Source organism: Myodes glareolus, chromosome 26 (genome assembly GCF_982192425.1).
Source record: "Myodes glareolus chromosome 26, mMyoGla1.1, whole genome shotgun sequence".
Taxonomy (NCBI): domain Eukaryota; kingdom Metazoa; phylum Chordata; class Mammalia; order Rodentia; family Cricetidae; genus Myodes; species Myodes glareolus.
The window spans coordinates 2351171-2364436 of NC_142051.1; positions in this window are offsets into that span (position 1 = coordinate 2351171).

The window sequence follows — 13266 nt, forward strand, 5'->3', positions numbered from 1 at the left end:
ATCCCTTCAACCTGGGAGATTCTGGTGGGAGTGAAGAAAGGCATCCCAATCCTGTGCTCTGTCAGCAGCTTCCACACTCAATTTGCCAACCACTGGAGGCTACTTGGCATAATCCTGTGATGCTCCTTATTCCTATTATAACACAAATATCCCATGATGTTCAAGGGACCACTCAGTCCCGGGCTTTCATTTCCAAACTGACTCCGAGTGTCCTCTTCCCTGGCTGCACTTCACATTTGTTTCCCACTTCTAAGCCTTTCCACCATGCCCTTTGACCCCACTGTCAGCCACTTTATTGCTTTAACATTTTCCCTCAACTTCATCCCATTTCTTTGAGTGACCTGCCCATCTCTTGTTATGCTGAATCTCTCTTTTTTATGTCTATTCTTCTTTTTCTGTCCTCTTGTACATCTGGGTATGAAGCTGGAGGAAGTTTAAGTGCTCTTGATTTCATCAGGGCACAGGACATTCCTGTAGCTTCTTCCTAAAAGTCCTTGGTTTCTGTCTGTTTTGAAGATATGCATCCCGCACTAATCCATTGTGATCCTTGTCTGTGATGCTGCAGGTCATTCCTTTTCTAGGAAGATTTTACTGGCTTGCTCTTATTCTTTCCAAGTGGTCACCATGCATACCAGGCGGGCTTCAAAGACGCTAGTCTCCTAATCCCGCAGTCTCCTCTCCATCCCTGTCTCCTAATCCCGCAGTCTCCTCTCCATCCCTGTCTCGTCCTTTACTTTTTTAAAAAGCCAGTTTAAAAAAAAAACCCAGTCCTTTTCACAGGAAGACCCTAGCTTTCTAGCAAGGGCTTTTCTCGTCTTGGCATTATTTCAAATTCATGACTGTATAGTTCTCCAGCTTGCTCCCTAGAGAACCTAACCCAGTGGTCATTCAACACCTATGAAATTGACAATCCACCGATATTATTATCTTTTCATCATCTCTAACTCTACTTATACTTTATGTCCCCCAATTTCTAGCCAGAATTCTGTGGTTTTGCCTTGCCTTACCTGACGATTAAATTAAGTTTTCGGTTGCTGAGCTTGAGCTCTGTATTTGATGACAACTTAGGTTACAAGGCAAGCATTTTAAACAGAGTGCAAGCCATCGAGTTCTGTCGGGTACCAATGATAATGAGGTTGGCCACAATCACTGCCACCTTCTCTATCACCATTGCCATAATCGATCCAAGGTCATTGGAAGACTGGTAGGCATCTAATTGTTGCAAAAGGAGCAGCAGGCTGCATTTCTGCCTGGATCCAGGTCCCCGGCTAGTTTACACCCAAAATAATTACACGGAAACTGTATTCATTTAAACACTGCCTGGTCCATTAGCTCTAGCCTCTTACTGGCTAACGCACACATCTTGATTAACCCATTCCTAATAATGTGTGTGTCACTACGAGGTGGTGTCTTACCGGGAAGATTCTAACCTACGTCCATCTTGGGCTGGAGCTTCATTGCGTCTGCCTGCCTCTGCTTTTTTTTCCTCCCACAATTCTGTTCTGTCTTCCCCACCTACCTATGTTCTGACCTATCAGGCCAAGCAGTTTTCTTTATTAATTAACCAATGAAAGCAACACATAGAAAGAAGACCCACCTACAGGTGACCCTCCTACATCATCTAATTGTTTTGTGAACATGCTCAATAGCTTTATTCTTTACAATAGCTCAGGGCAGACAGCTGGTATCTCCTCTGTTTTCAAACTGAGGAAAGAAAGGGCCCACAAAGTGAAATCGTGTTGCACATGATCTAAGATGTAGGCCAGGAGAATCCTGGACCAACATGCTTTGGCTCTAAGGTCTGGAATTTTAACACTTGTCTTATACTAACTCCTAATACAGAATCTACCTATTAGAATATAAATTAAAGAAAACAAAATCAAAAGGAAAAAGAAAAGATAGAAACAGATGTTAAGAGGAACTCACGTAGGGAGACAGCACTCCAGGTAGTACTTGCCAATTCCTTGTGGGTAGCTTCCGGCAGCTGGCAAGACATGCTCCACAAACTCACAGTGCAGATCTTACCGTGATTCTTCTGCCCCTCACCCCTACCCCTCGGGCATGTATAACTTTTCTTCTGTATGTCTTCAGGGCATCTTCTGTACATCCTATGGGGACTCACCTGCCAGCTGCTCAGAAGACAACCGGGACTTGTCTATCCAGCACCTTACTCTTTTTCACTTCCCCCATGAAGTGCCCATGGGGAGTGTGGACTCTTCCTTCCCGGGGCATGCAGAGTTTACCTGCCTTGTCTAGCTCCAGGGGTTGAGTAGGAACATAACTCTGAGGTTCCGTCTTCCTGTTTGTCCACACACTTGCACTGCTATATTCACTAATGTCAGCACTTTTTCTCTGTTATTTTTGAAATTGTAATTTAATTTAACATTTTTCCCTTCCCTCCCTTCAAACTCTTCCACATTCCCCCCTCTACTCTCATTCAAATTCATGGCCTATTTTTCATTAATTGTTGTTGTTGCATATATGTAATTGCATATATTCTTAAATATCTGAAAGACACTTAAGGAATTGCTCAGTATCCTTAGTCATCAGGGAAATGCAAATCAAAATGACTCTGAGATACCATCTTACCCCAGTCAGAATGACTAAGACCAAAGACATCCATGCTACTTATATCCCAAGGAAGGTAATGCCAATCTCATAGTTAGCTGTCCAGGATCCTCCTGAGCTCTCGCCTCGCTGCTCTCGACGCTCAGCCCTTTCAGTCCCACATCTGCCCACTGCTGCCGCCTTTAAGAGTATTTCCTCAGAGTTTTGCTTAACCAGCCAACCCACTTTCCTTTGCTCTGAGATCCACTCCAAGTACAGGCAGCCTTTCTCTCTGAAGCAGTCCAAACACGAAGAAATTCCTTGTCATTCTTCCTTTCTCTTCTTATTTCTAACATTTTCTCTGTGTAAGTCTCACTGCTCGTTAACAAACGGTGAAGAACAGCACACATTTCATGTAGTTGTCGCAGGACACATTTGCTAAGAGAACTGATACAGAGCAAGAGTCACCAGCTCCCTTCCCTGGCTTGTTATACTTGTTAGAGAAGATGTCCTAACCACTGTATAGAAACCCGACTGGCAGCCAAACCAGCCATATGCACATGCTATTCAGCTGCTGTTGCTATGGCCAAATATCTAAGAAAATCAACTTTAACATAAGGAAGATTTATTTTGTCTATGTGAAGGTAGACTGTGTATCAAAATGTCTTTCTGCTCTTTCATCTTTTATTAAGGGTAGCACTTCATGGACATTCCTTTGGCATATCAAAATTGCTAGCAGCACCAGTTTTGTGCTTTGGGAGCAGGGCCAATTAAGTAAGGGTTCACTGAAGGCAGGCTCAGTGAGGCTGATGCCTCAGATGGCTACTGATGAGTGACAAGCGGCACTCATGGTGCCAATGTGCCAGACAAAAGGATGATTCATGTCCCTCAGTGTGGAGGAGAGTGGCCTGAGATCTTACCATGCTACTCCGGATGGCACATAATTTAAAACTTCAAGGTTTTAATTTATTTCCTGTTAAGTATTAGACTATAGTTAGTTGTGGGTAACTGAAAGTGAAGAAAGGAAGTTACTATAGCAGAAAAAAATGCAACTATTTGCTATATAACCCTGAAGCCTCATTAAATGGATGCGATGCCCTAATGCCCCACTCCAAATTGAACTAAAAAACATAAAGATCATGTTTAAAATGCATTTTCTGTGAACAAAATAGTATTGAGGTAGCCTTTTAAAACAATCATTGCCTCTAGTGTAACTTCTAGGAAACCGAGATCTTTTGCAAATAGTTTCTGGAGTAGGGAGGAAAGATACTTTAGGTAGAGGTGTGAGGTCTCGTTCAGCTGAGCCAGATTGTTAATTTGGCCACCCGTGTCGTGTCTTCATGCCAAAATGCCCGGATAATACATTTGAGATGTCCTTATTGACCACTTCATTACAGCTTCTCCTGGTGGGGAAAAGTGCAGATGGGGAATTGTCCAGAATTAAGGGGTCTCAGAAGTCCAGCCGTGAAAACTGAGTTCACTAAAGGAGAAGAGGAGTGTGCGGTGAAGCCAGAATCTAGGCTGAGTGCTTATAGACTCCCAAAGGGGAGGAATCCTGAAAGAACAGTACTACAGACCGGAAGGGTCACAAGTCAAACCAATGGTCCCCAATGGAGTTCCCTCCCCTGGCCCTGTGCATGTGTGTAGCCCACTCTGCCCCCCTCCCCTGGCCCTGTGCATGTGTGTAGCCCACTCTGCCCCCCTCCCCTGGCCCTGTGCGTGTGTGCAGCCCACTCTGCCCCCCTCCCCTGGCCCTGTGCATGTGTGTGTAGCCCACTCTCTTCTTCTCTCTCCGACAAGCCTCATGTTCATGCATAAAACATTTATAACACATTATATTTAGCATCCATTCCACATCAAGAACTATGATAGATTTAGAGATACAAAGGAGAATAAAATAATATTTCTGGGGCCAAAATATCTTCTAGGTTGGTGGCTAAGATAGACAGAGAAATGAAATGATCAGATCACATGCCAAGGGCTATGATGGAGTTTTAGAAAATGTGCTGCAGAGATAACAGTGGACAAGAACTGCTTCAGTCTAGAGGGAATCAGCAAATGCTTCTTGAAACAGTGGATGTCCAAAGACATCCTAAAGAGTAGAAGTCACAAGGTGACAGAACAGGGATTCTCAACCTGTGGGTCATGACCTCTCTGGGAGTCAAATGACCCTTTCACAGGGCTCGCCTATCAGATATCTCGCAATCGGATGTTTACATTGTGATTTATGACAGTAGTGATATTCCAGCTATGAAGTAGCACTGAAAATAATTTTAGGATTGGGCTGACCACAGCCTGAGGTGCCCCAGCCTCAGGGTGAGCACCGCTGTGCTTGAAGGCTCAGCCCCGGCTTGGTACTGGAGTCCACTTGCTGGTGTTGCAGTTCCAGGTGAGTCAGAGAACATGGCGAGGAGACAGGCAGCAGCCAGGGTTGTCTTTCTCTCCACATTCATGTAACATGAGGGCCGGCTTGTTGGGGTTTCTGTCCTGCCCAGTACCCCACAACCGGCAAGTCAGAGAAAATCAATCACACAGAGATCTCTATAAGTTATAAAGCTGATTGGCCCATTAGGTCAGGCTACTTATTAGTTCTTATAACATATATTACCCCATTATCCTTATCTACGTTAGCCACATGGCTTGGTACCTTTTTCAGCTGTCAGCTCACATGTTGCTTCTTCAGTGATCTGTGCAGGAATGGCAGAGGGAGCTTCCTCCTCCCTAGCCTTCTCCTATTCTCATTGCTCCGCCTCTACTTCCTGCCTGGTTGACCTGCCTATACTTCCTGCCTGGCCAATCAAAGTTTTATTAAAAATACATGATTGACAGAATACAGACAATTCTCCCGCACCACATCCAGATTCTGCAGTAGGAGATAGCTGCCATTGGAGGAGGGGCACACCGTAACCATCTTACCTTTGGGGAAAGACTTTCTGGACAATTGAGTTGAGAGGATCACAGTAGAGACAGGGAGATGCTGAGGGAGTTGCCAGTGTTTAAGAAAGACCAACAAGCCCATTCCCACAGATGAGGAGGGGTTAAAAATATTATATCAGGAGTAAAAATGGACAGATCTAAGAGAGTGAGCCAACCCAGCTTTTCTCTTGGAGGACTGGGGATGGCTGAAGCCACCAGGAAGGAGGACACAGAGGAGGTCTGGAGTAGAGGCTTATGTTTGAGGAGACCATAGGACAGCTACTATGAGGTCTGTCTTGACCCTGACTTTGCTCAGCAGGCTTCCTATGGTGTCACATTACGATGTGACTGGGAAAACAGAAGGTATTTTGTGTGCTCACCATTTTTAAAAAAAATTTTTTGAGATAGGGTTTCTGTGTGTAACGGCTCTTGTTTTCCTGGAACTCACTTTGTAGACCAGACTGGCCTTGAACTCATAGAAATCCAGTTGCCTCTGCCTTCCGAATGCTGGGATTAAATAGGTAAAAATTTTTTTAAAGAATTATTTTTCATATTATTTTATGTGTATGCGTGTTTTACCTATATGCATGTCTGTGGATCACATGCTTGTAGCATCCTAGAGGCCAGAAAAGGGCATTGGATGCCTGAAACAGGAGTTAGAGACAGCTGTGAGTTGCCATACGAGTGTTGGGAATTGAACCTGGATCTTTTGGAAGAGCAGCCAGTGCTCTTAAATGCAGAATAACCCCTCAAGCCCCACCATGTGTGCAAAACTTTCAGTGAAGCAAACCAGATGGCAGACGTGGTCAGGCAAGCTGTCACTTGCATTGCCAACTACAACACTGCCCTACGTGACTCTGAAAAGTCGAGGTGACTCTCGAGACCACATGGGAGGCTGATAGGAAGGATGATGGCAGGCACTCCTCCATCCCTCTGCTGTCCACGTGCCTGTCTCTAGGGCAGTATACCATCTTCTCACTTCTTCTTTCTCAGTCTCCCGTAAATGTCTTGAAGAGTCAACTCTTAGGAGAAGCATGGAGAAGAGGGTTTGAGAAATGTAGTTTCTGGTTTGACTGTGCCATGAGGAAGAAAACCCACAAACACTGGGTAGGAATATAAATTGGTCCAGAATGAATGTTGGTATGGAACTCCTCAAAAAATTAAAAGTAGAACTGTCATATAGTTCAGCAATACCATTTCTGGGAATATACCCAGAAGAACCAGAGGCAGTATACTACCAAGATATGTGCACAGATGGGTCAACTAAGATATCTGTCAACCGATGAATGGATAAAGAAAATCCAGGATGTGGACACAATGAAATTTTATCATCCATAAAAAGGACAAAATTATGTCTTTTGAAGGGTAGTGGATGAAGTGGATGAAGTAAAACAAGTCACGATTGATAGACAAATATCAGCTTTTTTCTTTTATGTGGAATCTGATTATGTTCCATCTATTTATCCATGTAGGCATCTATGTATCTATGAGCTATCTATCTGTCTGTCTATCATCTACATCTATCTATCTATCTATCTATCTATCTATCTATCTATCTATCTATCTATCTATCTATCTATCTATCTTCTATATCTATCTATCTATCTGTCTGTCTGTCTGTCTATCATCTATTTATCTATCTATCTATCTACATCTATCTATCTATCTACCTATCTGTCTGTCTATCTATCCATCCATCTATCATCTACATCTATCATCTATCTATCTATCTATCTATCTATCTATCTATCATTTACATCTATCATCTATCTATCTATTGATCTATCTATCTATCATCTATCTTCTATATCTATCTATCTATCTTCTATATCTATCTATCTATCATCTACATCTATCTATTTATCTATCTATCTATCCATCCATCTATCATCTACCTCTCTCTCTCTCTCTCTCTCTCTCTCTCTCTCTCTCTATCATCTATCTTCATCATCATCTATCATCTGTTTATTGCATGCATATGACATGAGAGTAGAGAAGGATTATGTGGGATGTGAAAGGGAACTATCAGGAGAATATATGGGGGACTGGAAAGGATGATGGTGGTAAATATGGTCAAAGTAATTGCATGAAAATGCTGTTATGAAATCCATCACTTTGTATAATAATTATGCTCTAGTAAAATTAAAAATTAAACAAAATATAATTATTTATGGTACAGACAGTTAAATCTCTATTTCTGTCTGTGGAAGGAGCACTTAAGTTGTGAAATGGCCAATATTTCTTCTGTGGGAAGAAACACACACACACACACACACACACACACACACACACACACACACACACACACAGAGAGAGAGAGAGAGAGAGAGAGAGAGAGGATATTTATCTCTTAGACCATGATTGAAATTTCTGATTTGGATTCTTTTAGCAAAATCTAAGATCTTAGACTTAAATTATTTGTGTGTGTGTGTGTGTGTGTGTGCAGTGCATGTGCTTAGTTTATCTAAAATTGATTAGTACCCACCCTCCTGGAGTCCCATACATCTTCCTGATAGTTCTTCTTTCCAAATAATCCTCCTTTACTCTCATGTCATATACGTGCAACACACATAACACACACACACACACACACACACACGTGCAATAGATAGATGTAGATGATAGATCATAGATACATAGATACCTACATAGATAAATAGATAATATATATTCTAGGCTCCACATATAGAAGAAAAGGTGATATTTGTTGATCTCATCATGGCTTGTTTCACTCAACATGATTGATGATCTATCCTTTATCCATTACCTCACAAATGACATAATTTTGTTCTTTATGCTCATAAGAGAAGTATGGGATCAGAGTTTCTGGAGGGAGACTGTTCCTGGAGATGGAGATTTAGAAACTACCAATATCTGGAAGCAGTAAAACTGGGAATGGAGTGTGAGCAATGACTCCCACTCAAAGGTGAGTGGTGAAATGATATTAAAAAACTTAATCTTTAAAGCACATTAGTGCTGACCAGATAAAAGATGATCAATATGCTATGGAGTATAAAATACGAGAGTTTGATGGAATGGCAAATAGAAATGAGTACATATGTATTTGACAAATGTATTGTACAGTAAACTTACTTGCAGGAGTCATGCTCAAAATTTGACTTTGGGCATTGTTACTTGCTCATGAGTGAATAAAGGCAATTTAAACTTTTTAGCACATCGAGGGATAACAGTTATCCTACTTTTTGTGTGGTTTTGATAATGGTATAATTTTTTATATAATGGCTCACACAATTTTGAAATAAACAATTCAGTTTTGCACATGTATTTAATTGACAATGATACTATTATTAAGGCAATATTTTCATAAAATTTTGATTTAGCAAAGGTAATAGAGAAGATTTGGAATGCTTCCAACACAAGGAAATGATAAATGTTTGGGATTATGTATACACGTACATGCATGCAAAATTAATCCCTATCTGATTGTCATACATTTTATGCACGTATTAAAGTATTCTGCACTCCATAAATATGTACCATGATTAAGCACTAATTATAAATTAAATCTCTTTAAAAGCAACATATTCCAAATCAATTTTGACTTTATGTGTATGAGTGTTTTGTCTGCTTGTATGTCTGTGCCCCATATGTATCTAGTGCCTGTAGAGGCCAGAAATGATGTCAGATCCCAAGAAACTGGAGTTACAGATGTTCGTGATACATCATGTGGGTGCTGGGAAGCTTGAACCCCAGAGCAATCTGTGCTCTTAACTGCTGCACCATCTCTCCAGCCCTGCAAAATATATTTTTAATAATATGATACATTCCTATCTTTATAAATAGAGATCTTGGACTTAGGATATATCTCAGAGGGAGAATATTTGCACATTATGCAAAACATTATGTGACAAACCCTCAAAGCTGAGATAATATGTTGCATTTACATTTTAATGTTGAAAATGACCCTGGTTTGGGAATGTGTTTATACTTTAAACAATCTTTTAAATTTGCTGCTTCTACGTGTTGAAAAACCTGTTATAAATACATGTTCAGGTTTGTGGCATAGTGCATGCGGGTGTGCATGTGTACATGTGTGTGTGTGTGTGTGTATGTGTGTACATAAGCTCTCAACACATTTGAGGGAAACACTGGGAGGGACAACTGCTGGATTATATGGTCAGAGTGTATGTAGTTTCGTCGGAGACCACCAACCTGTCTTCTAATGAGATGGCACCTTGCTTGACAGCTCTGTCTCCTGGTCAGTTCCCGGTGCTGTGTTCTGGAGTCTGTCACTCCAAGAGGTGAGCTGTTGTCTTGACTTACATTTCCATGAGAACATTTGGCATGGATCTCAATCAGCGCTTGTTAGCGGTTTCAAACTGCCAATGAGAAGGAAAGTCTATTCTTGGAAGTAGACAAAGCATAGAGTCATGGAAAGATGTCTTGATGTTCCAATTTCTCCCAAGAAACACCACCCAGTGGTAGGAGAGATTGATCTCTCACCAATACAAGTACGCCAGAGAGGCAGAAACACAACCCCTGCCAACTCTGTGTGCATTTCCAGCTTTTTCTGAGGTCCTTTCTCTATTACTCATGATGACTCTGTCTTTTCAATAAACCTTTCTCTTGGAAACACACTGTTGAAGTTTCCATCCCGACAGGTGAACGTGTCAGGGAATGCATACCAACTGTGGAACATAGAGGATATAATGGGAACTGAAAAGAATATTTAGGAATAACCAAGACAGTGCCACAAGATTTTAGCGGGTTGCTGACGCTGCCATAATTGCTGATGCTGCAGTAACCCTCTGTCTCTAATGGAATCTAGTTATTTACTTTCCTCTGGCTAAATCTTTCTGCTGGGTTACAATCAGTGTGTGTTAAGTAGAATCTTGTTTTCTGGGTTGTTTGACACTGGATTACAACTTTAAACAGTGCGGTCTTTGAGCTTGGAGCTCTAACTTCATTGTGTGGGAATTAGTTACTCTACTCATTGCTGTGGCAAAATGTTTTGCAGTAGCAACATAAAGACGGAAGGATTTCTTTGGCTCAGGGTTTGAGGGAACACACCTGATGGAATGGAAGGTCTGGCGGGCTCGAGTGGGAGGTGGTATCTGAACTAAGACAGTGCAGAGAGAAAAATTCTGGTGCTCAGCTAGCTTCCACCTGCTTTCCCTTTTTGTTCAGTCTGGCCTCATATTGCATGGGGTGGTATGGTCTGTATTCAGGGTGGAACTTCCCTCCACAGCTAAGGGTCTCTGAAAGCACCATCGTGTACACTCCTAGAGGCGTATTTCCTAGGCAACTTCAAATCAGGTCAAATCGACAATGAAGGTGAACCATGCCACTTGCCCTTGCCCAGGCCTGGTACTTAATCCAGAGTCATTAGGCATTCTATGCAAAGCACCAGACTGGCATTCTGGTGTAAATAGAAGTCTAAGGCCCTGTGCATACTCTCTAGGACATTATCGTCCAGAGGGAGACAAGTGTAGAAGCATACCTTGAACTTTATTCTTTTATAAAAAAGCTTCAGTTGAATTTGTTTTGAGATTTGCGTCCACTTAATTTCATTCCTGTATGTTGTATTTTTAGAGGTTGTATGGTGCCCTCAGGAGAAGGAAGATACAGAAACAGCAAAGAAGCTCCAAGTCCGGGAACTCTGCAGGTTGCTGACATCTATTCAAACAAGAGGAAGGGAAAGAAGCCTCTGGAGTCTGGGACACTAAGGCCTCTGCTTCCTGCTCAACCCGGAGCTTCTGTGAGCCTGTGGGGAAGCATCAGGTGGCACCAGGGAGCTGAAGAGTGACGTGAGAGCCTGACGGGGAAGGAGAGCGAGTTCTTTCTTCTCAGGGTGACCCACCGGAAGGAGATGGGAAGTCAGATCAAAGCTGGCTTGACACCTCTGTCCTGGGAAATCCTATCAGGTGACTACAAAGAAAACCTAAGAGGCCAAATTTCTGCTCATTGTCAAGAGATGGGAGGTGTGTTGGGGGAAGTCCCTGACCACAGGCCAATAGTACAGAAGGTTGACAAGCTTCCTGAAAAAAAAAAAAGCTAGAAAAAAAGTTTCAAACTCCACCTGAGGTGTCAAGAAATTTTATCTACTCTCAAGAGTCTTACCTTTCCTGACGGAAGTGTAGACTATCTTGTGATATGGCATTTAGATTTCTTCTCTTGGGGTTTTTGTTGTTATTTAATAAACTTCCTGAAAACAATATAATGAGTTCTAATCTATGGTTCTAATTAGAAAATCATGTCTCTAATTTTCAAACAAGGAAAGTCGTGTATCATCCAGTGTGGGATGTCCCATCTTAGTTAGAGACATTGATATATGTTGAGAGTTGCTTGGAATAAGAAGTCTGCTGTCATTTCAAGAAGACAACATCTATATGATTTGAAGACTCTCAAAGATAGCTAGCATCATACCTGTCAAAATGAAGAGTGAGAGCAACTTTAAATTTCCACCTTCTGTGAAATTAGAGAAATTATCATTAAAAAAAAAGCAACTCAGAGAATAAACCGGAAAAAAAACACATCAGGATGTTAAAAGATAAAGTTAGAAGGTTTGATGGGAGTTGGAGAGATGACTCAGGGGTTAGGAGCCCTTGCTCTTTAAGAGAACCTGGGTTTGGGTCCCAGTACATTCATGGTACCTAACAACTGTCCATACCTCTAGTTCCAGAGGATCTGATGCCCTCTCCCGGCCTCTGCAGGCATCAGGTATGCAAGTGGTGCATATTCATACATGCAGGCAAAACATCTCTACACATAAAATAAAATTAAATCTTAAAAACAGTAAGTTTAGATTAAGCTACACTATCTCAAAAAAGGTAGATGAACATAAAATGAAAATAAAGTGTGATCTATAGCCTTCTTGAACTAAAAGAGTCTTAAGAAGGAAATTTTGAACTAAAAGAGTCTTAAGAAGGAAATTTTCTTTTTTAATTAGATTTTATTTTAGAAAAATGTCAGTCCAAATTCTCAATCCCTCCCCTCCTCCCATTCCCTCCACACACCCTCCCACCCCACCCCTCTCTAATCCTAACAGAGGGTAAGGCACATTGCTTTGTAGAAAGTCCAAGGCCCTCCCTACTACATCTAGGCTGAGCAAGGTATATATCTAAAGAGAATAGGATCCCCAAAAGTCAGTAAATGCGGTACAGATAAATCCCAGTGATAAATGCCAGTGGCCCCTCAGTCTGCCCCAGCTACACAACTGTCAACCACATTCAGAGGGACTATTTTGGTCCTATGCTTGTTCCTTCCCGATCAGCTGGAGTTGGTGAGTTCCCATTAGCTCAGGTAAACTGTTTCAGTGGATGAACCCTTCATGGTCAAGAAGGAAGTGTTCAAAGGAAAATATATGTACAAACATCAAAACTATAGTGACTCTGAAGCAATTGGATTTTAGGATAATATAAATCTGAATAGGCAATGATAGCATGTATACATGTGTACATATACGGATATATACATGTTGAGAGAGGGTATCATATATTCTGAGTCAACCTCAAATTTATAAAGGAGCTAAAGATTACCTTGAGCTACTGTTCTGATCTTGGACTTAGAGACTTGCACCATCACGCAAGGTTTATGATGGACTGTGGATTGAATTCAGAGTGTTAAGCATGTGAAGCTATCAACAAGCTATCAACAGTAAGGATGTCTGAAAAAGTCATAAGGAATCACATTATTAACTAAGAAGAAAAATACACATAACTCAGTGTATATATATATATATATATATATATATATATATATATATATATATAGTTTAAGTGAAATTTTCTCACCTGGACTGACAAGGATCCATCTAAGGTCAAAGATAACCTAACAAAACCC